This window comes from Carlito syrichta, unplaced genomic scaffold, assembly GCF_000164805.1.
Source record: "Carlito syrichta isolate Samal-C Ts95f unplaced genomic scaffold, Tarsius_syrichta-2.0.1 Scaffold96995, whole genome shotgun sequence".
Lineage (NCBI taxonomy): Eukaryota > Metazoa > Chordata > Mammalia > Primates > Tarsiidae > Carlito > Carlito syrichta.
This window is the reverse complement of record NW_007041091.1, coordinates 36935-44794: the sequence shown is the minus strand read 5'-3', so window position 1 is coordinate 44794 and position 7860 is coordinate 36935.

The window sequence follows — 7860 nt, the reverse complement described above, 5'->3', positions numbered from 1 at the left end:
TGGGTCTCGAACCCGCGGGCTCAGGCAATTCACTCACCTCAGCCTCCCAAAGGCGCGGGATTACAGGCTGAGCCACCGAGACCGGTTAAAAATATTTTTTAATAGAAATCTATAAACCAGTTTCATTAACAAGCATTTGTTGGGCCTATGACAGAGTATTAGTTGCAAATAAGGTCCATTGCCTTTTATATTATAGATTATAATATACATATTATATATTAGTTCACATTGTTTTATATAGTAACATAGATTATGTATACTCTTTACCAACTCATTATATCCCATAAATTCCAAAATTCCTTACCAAATGATTATATTCCCATAAATGAGAACTTGGAATATATTTTCCCATGGAAACAAAAATCATAAGTGGATTTTAGACCTTAGGCCAGTTCACAAAACAGTCTGTTGTTTACCTGAAACACAAATAGTCCAAGGGTCTAAGCAGTCCCAAGCTTTCTCGAACCCCTAAATTCCTTTCAATTCTGAGCCCTGAACCTGGTTCTAAGACCACCCAGGCCCTGGACCACTATAGAATGGACTCCCCAGCTGCTACTCTTTCCACCTCTCCACCAAATCAATTAAATCTGTCTTAAGAGACAGGGAGCCCAACTGATTTCTTTTTTTTTCTTTTTTTAACAAGTAAATTTATTTTTTTTTATTTTTTATTTTTTGAGTTGAAGTCTCACACTGTCGTCCAGGCTGGAGTGCAGTGGCACACTCACAGTCACCCCAGCATCAGCCTGTTGGACTCCAGTGATCCTTCTGCCTCAGCCTTCCAAGTAACCAGGACTACAGACGTGTGCTACCGACCAGCTAACTTGATTTATTGTAGAGACAAGGTCTTGCCAAGTTGCCCGGGCTGGTCTCGAACCTGCAGGCTCAGGCAATCCACTCATCTCGGCCTCCCAAAGTGCTGGGATTACAGACTGAGCCACTGAGCCTGGGCAACTGATTTCTTTAAAATTTCTACTGGAAGCCGGGCTCGGTGGCTCAGCCTGTAATCCCACGCCTTTGGGAGGCTGAGGTGAGTGGATTGCCTGAGCCCGCGGGTTCTAAACCCACCTGGGCAGCGCGACCTCATCTCTACAATAAATCAAAAAATCAGCCAGGCTGATTTTACAGCACATGCCTGTAATTCCGGCTACTCAGAAGGCTGAGCCGCGCTGGAGCCCAGCAGGCGAGGCTGCGGTGGCTGGGAGCGGCCACTGCACTCCAGTCTGGGCAACAGAGTGAGACTCCAACTCAAAAAAAAAAAAAATTTCTACTGGAAACAAACAAACAAACAAAAAACTGAGAGAAATCCTTAATTTTCTAATTCCAGAGATTTCAAAATATTTAACATCTCCTTTTTAATGTATTTGAGGTATCACTTGAAAACAAGCATTTCCTTGTTTTCTTGAACACCTCTAGGGATTTCAACTGAGATGATTTTCTGGCACAAATTGTAGATAATTCAGCAGCTAAATCCAACTCAATAAAACATGGATGACTCAGTGGGAATTGACAACTTTGCTGTTGTTAATATCCTAAATCAAAACAGTCAATGAGCTTTGAGGTGCGTCTGGCTGACATTGAGCATCATGTCGAAAAAAATTGATTATTTTGTGAAGCCTTGTATAAAGGTTTCCTTGACCTAATCAACAACACACTGGAAAGTACAAGGGGGATGACAGCATGCAAAGGTTCTTAATGTTCTTTTTTGAGAAATCTGGTCAGCAAACGTATCTGTTAGCGACATCAGTATTTTCCAATTGAGATCTAGTCTGAGGATTGAAATATAATTAGGTCAATCTGGCAGCAGCACGAGAAAACACACTTTCTAGAGATAATGAGAACAGAGGCTTTTGAGGCCACCAAGGGTTGTTCTAACCCATTCTTCTCTTAAAAAGGCCAATAAGGCGTTCTCCAGGTGCCTGAATAATGACCAGAGGAAGCAGCGCTGAGGTTGTAGTGAGGCCATCTCAGCTAATGCTGTCCGTAACTAGAATTTGGAGCACCTTGCCTTCCACAGCTGTGTTCCTGAGATATGGGTGAAAATTAACTTTCTGCGGTAAAAACTTTGTCTGTTTGTTTGTTTGTTTTGTTTGTTTGAGTCAGAGTCTTACTCTTTTACCCAGGCTGGAATGCAGTAGTACAATCACCGCAGCCTCAACCTCCTGGGTTCAAGCAATCCTTCTGCCTCAGCCTCCTGAGTACCTAAAACTACTGGCATACACTGCCACGCCCTGCTCACTTTTTGATTTTTTTGTAGAGACAAGGTCTTGCTATGTTGCCCAGTCTGCTCTCAAGCTCCTGGGCTCAAGCAATCCTCTCACCTTGGCCTCCAAAGTACGAGGATTATAGGCATGCGCCACCGCGCACAGGCGTATCTAATTCCAGATCATGATGGAAGGCAACTGAAAGTGTGAAGGGGCCTTCTATGAAGCACAGAGCCACCTCAGATTCACCTGTGACTGGTTCAGATCTCTCCACCCATTCCGTCCTATTCCCATGGACACCCCTCACTTCTATAATGGACAGGACATTAACTAGGGACCTCGTGACAGGAAGCTGGTCACCTCTGGATGTGTCAGCTCCCCTGTGATTCGGTACTTCCTCTCAACTGACAGGGTTCTATATATTTCAGGAACGGATGTGTGAGCTGCCGATGGATGTGGCTGATCTATTTTTAAATTCTATATTATCAGAAGGAAGGGGCTGGCGTTTCTTTCCGCCAAACACCTCCTTATCAGCTCATGGTCCATGGCATCTGTTGCTGAGATGCATCCCTTAGGCCTTTCTTCACCTGCCAGGAAGGAGGCTGAGTCACTTTGCACTGTTGGGGGGGAGGGGTGCTTTTTCTAAAAGGGGAGGAGAAGATCTTTTTCTTTTCTTTTTCTTTTTTTTTTTTTAGCAGAATCTACTTCTTCTTTGTAACCCATGGTAACCAACTGAACTACGATCAGTGCTCAGTGTTTTATATAAAAGCACATAGACAGATAACCCACAAGAAGACGTCAGAAATGCTTTGCCCGTGGACTGCACCCTGAGGTGATTTGCAGCAATAGGCAAGGTGGATACGGCATTTGAGAGGAGGTGGGTGGTCCACAAAGCTCGGGCTCTGCCCTCAACTAACCCGAAACCAAACTCACACACTGAAGGAGAATTCAATGAGGATACGCGTAATTCACAAACCTGTGCCATCCCTGACACAGATGCAGTGATGACATCAGTGAAGTCCTCCCATGAATAGCTTGGGTCTTTAACATTTTTTTTAACCTAAGAAAGCAAGGGAGAACACTCCCTGCATAGCCTACTCATCCAAAGTGTATAATTAGTTAGGAGCAAGTCAGTCATCTGTAGAACTCAGCCCCAGCCAGCCCCTGTGATACAGTTTGGATTATTGTCCCCTTCAAGCCTTAGACTGAAATGTGATCGTCAGTGTTGGAGGCGAGTTCTAGAGGGAGGTGACTGGGTCATGGAAGAGGATCCCTCAGGAATGGCCCTTTCTCTTGGGTCAGGAGTGTTCCACTTTTTGGCTTCCCTGGGCTGCTTCAAGTAAAGAGGAATTGTCTTGGACCACACATTAATGACACTATAGTTAGTGCCTATACATATAATAAGACTTATTTTATTTTTTATATTTTTGTTATAGAGTTTAGAAAAATGAGAATAGTATAAAATTAGGGAAGTTGACCTTGTTTTTGTAAAACGAATCTATCCATGTCTGGTGCGATGGATGTGGTCACAATTCTGAGTGAATTCTCAAGGTACTGGTCAGGAATGTTTGTTTGAATTTTGCTCTTCGTGTGCTTCATCTTTGAAAATAGCTGCTCACAAATGTGTGTGCTGCCGGAAAGCAATGTCACACACAAAGCGTGATTGTGAACTTCAAAAATGGAACCAAACATGGGATCACAAAGAAAATAAATGCTAAAAAATACACGATGTTCAAAGATTTTTGCAGGGCCACATTACTAGCTATTCTGGGCTGCACACAGCCTGCAGGTCTTGGGTTGGGTATGCCTGTCTTAGATAATGAATGAGTTCTCTACTCAAGCAAGTTGGTTGTTTAAAAGAACCTGGTATCTCCTTCTCTCTCTTGCTCCTGCTCTCACCATGTGACACACTGGCTCTCTCTTCCCCTTCCGCCACGATTGTAAGCTTCCAGAAGCCCAGCTGGTGCCGGCTCCATATAGACCCATGAGCTAAATCAACCTCTCTTCTTTATAAATTATCCAGTCTCTGGTACTTCTTGATAGCAACACAAGACAGACTAGGACACCCTCCCTGCAAGCTGGTTGATGTTTCCTGGCTCCCCCAGGCCCTGGGTTCAGACACAAGGACTCTCATTCAAGGTCCCTCCAGTGACAGGAAATCACGTCAAAGACCACCTAGCAACGTTTCCCATCTCGGGTCAGGTACTCTGAGTATGTCTTGAAGCCAGTGTAGTGGGTACAGACCCCCTTTCTTCTTTCTGGGTGGAATGGATGAGAATAGAAAAATTAGGAAAGGAAGTGCCAAACTGCTTTGCCTGTAACAAGCAGCAACATTCTGGGTTGTGATGTAAATATAGTTCCCTGCCATGTCAAAAAAGAAAATTTGAAAAAATGCCAATCTAATTCACTGACTCCTACCTATCTTACAAAAGAGAACCCTGGAAACCAGAAAGCCAAAGGGTCATGTCCAAGATCACAGAGCTTATCTGAACAAAGATGATACAGGGCATCTCCAAACGGGACATTACTGGAAAAATAAAATTTAAAAGAGGCAAGAAGAAAAAAGAAAAGTCCTGCTATTTCATTATTAGCTGCATTAAACATAGATACTTCCAAAAACGTGTATCAGTTTCTGTACTTATCTTGTCATGAAGCAGAAACAAACAGTTCGTGGAACATGCTGGTCCGTACCTGCTTTGAAGAGCCCTGGAGTCACCTTGCCTGCAGAGAGGTCTGGCTTCTGTCCTCTGCTGTCAGGAGAGCATCTCTAAGCCCTTGGAACATTCCACCTGATAAGAGTATCTTATCAGGGGATTTGATCCCGCCCCATAGTGTGTGCTCACCGTGTGGTTTATGGCTACAAGGTATCAGCTTAATCTCTGAAGAGGCTGGAGGCTGGGGTCAGCCATGAGGATGGTCAGCAGGTCCACATGACTAGCCACCAATAAAAGCTCTGGACTTCGACCTTGGGTGGGCTTTCCTGCTTGGCAATATCCCAAGCACATTGTCATCATTGTTGCTGGGGGACATGGGCCCTGTCCCACAGATCCACTGGGAGAGGATGGCGGGAAGCTCTGTGCCGGTGTCCCCAGACCCTGCCCTAGCTGCCCCCTGCTTCTGCTGGCTTGCATCTGGACCCTTTCACTGTAACGATACTGCAGGTAGAATGACTTTTCTGAGTTCTGTGAGTCTTTCTAGTAAATAACCGATCCTAGGGGTGGTCGTGGGGGATCAGAATCAAGGTGTCAGAATCGAGGGTGGCCTTGGGGACTCCCAAACTTTGCACCTGACACAGGCAGCTGCTCCCCATCTAGGTTCTGAGGGGCTCCCTAGTGATTCCCTAAACCTATGCTCCCTCCCACCCACAAGCCAGAACCCCTAAAATGCTGTGGTGCAGACACTGAAGGCCTCACCCATAGAGCAAGTGTGTTCTCTGAGGGCAACAGAGTCACAAGGCACCACAGTTTCAGTAAACTTTTTTAAAGATATTAACAGGCAAAGAGCAAGAAGCAGAGGGCAAGCAGTTTTCACAGGAAAATGAAGAACCAACACTTTTGCACTTAATGCTATTCCTCCTAAGAGCCATTATAAACCTAGGCTAATGTATTAACTTAAAAATAGAAAAATTATTGCTTATACTTTGGTTTGCAAGTAACACCATCAAGTTTAGCATGCTTCGAAATATAAAAGATTAGAGAGATTAGAGGGTTGTTGGGGATTTTTTTCCTTCCTAATATTCTAGGGAAAATGATAAAATCCTTAGTTAAAAAAAAATTGTTGCTGAAAATTTTCAAGAGGAGTTACAGGCTTTGGTGTTTTAAGATGCCATCCAAGAGGAATGAGCTTTGTTCTGCTTCGGTCTGGGCAAAACCCTGAGCTTGGGGTGAGGGAGGCCATCCTGCATCCTTACTGGGCCCAGAGCTACACATCCATTCCCTCGACACCACTTCCTGAGAACCATACGTGTCTTCTCCCCATTGTTTTGAAACATGGTGACTTGAAGCCTCCTCAGATCTGTGGACACACCCAGAAGACCTATGTGGACATCTCTGGGACCCCCTTGCATTGTTTCTAACTCTGAAGTTCTTCAGGAACTAAAACCTACTGTTATGAAGGTCACAAGTCAACATCAGGAAACCAAGGACATACTGCAAGTAATGGGTGGAGGGGCAGGAACGCACAGGGCACTTCCAGAACTCCCTACAATGGAAAGGAAGCCACGGAGTCCCCAGACCCCACCTAAGTGCCTTCTGCTTCTGCTGGCTGGCATCTTTCACCTTCTTGGGATCCTGGCACAGCCTAGAAAAGAGAAGTCAATTCTTATCCACAAGCTTCTATTCAAACTTTTGTAAAGCCAAACCCAAGACAATAACATCAAGAGAAGAGGCCTTTTGAATCTGGGTGTAAACACCCAAAAGGACACCAGCTGGCCAGGTTTTTTCCATCACAGGGAGAAGAGTTGGCAATTCTGTCTGAACCAAAGGAAGGAGATTTTCCCAAGGGTGGAGGGCAACCAGAGGGGGGAGCCAAAAACCAAAGGATTTTGGAGGAATCTGAGAGCAAGGGAGACTACTAGCCTCTCAACTGGTATAAGAGCAGCTAGTGGAAACTGAGGCAGGTCAGGTAACAGCAGAGACAGAGAGATCCCTATCACCAGATCCCAAGCTTTCCACGGCCCAGATAGGCAGAGGAGAGAGGCTGACTGTGTCCCCTGACCCGTGCCACACCCAGAGGAACGCTTGTGTACAAATTTGGAAAAGGAGTCCCCAGGACCAGAACTTCCTTCTGTTGGGGAATGTCACAATAAACTGAATTCTGTCAAAGGGCAGCACTCTGCTGCCACATGCACAAACTCTTTTGAGCAAATGGGCAGATCTGAAATGTCTCCCATGTGAGCAGCACCCGGGGGCAGTGGGAGTCACGTGCCTGCAGAGGCCCCAGCAGACCGTGATCCAGGACCAAGGCTCATCTCAGAGGACATCGTGGCGCACACCACACGCAACATAAGGGCAGGAGGAGACCTCTCACTTGACTAAGAAAGCAGCTGACTTGGGCTGAGGTCACCTAGAAATCTTAGACTAAGCCTTTTCCTGCAGCTCAGAGGCTCAGGACGGGAAGGTGAGCAGTGATCAAAAACAAGCCTGTCGACACCCAGGCATGTGCGTATGACATTTCTAGCTTCTACCTTAGTAGTCTGCAGGGTCCACCCAGGGGTGAAAGCAGCTTTTGCTCCATCTCCAGCTTCCCCTCACCCCCATTCCACCTCAGGATTACTGTCCTCCTCTGGCACTCTCTAGTCCCTTGCCTTGATTTTTAATTTAATTTAATTTAATGTTTTATTCTTATTTTATTATTTTATTTTATGTTTACTTTTTATTTTTTAATTTTAGTTTATTTGTTTGTTTGTTTTTGAGAGAGGGTCTTGCTCTGTCTCCCAGGCTGGAGTGGGGTGGTGCAATCATAGCTCACTACAGCCTCAAACTCCTGAGCTCAAGCCATCCTCCTGCCTCAGTCTCCCAAGTAACTGGCACTATAGGCACGTGTCACAACACCTAGCCTGCTTTTTTATTTGTCATCGCGGTTTTTGCTTCCTGACCTTATATGATATACTGTGTCGAAGTTGTTAATGTTGTATCTCCCCTAATAGAATATAAATTAC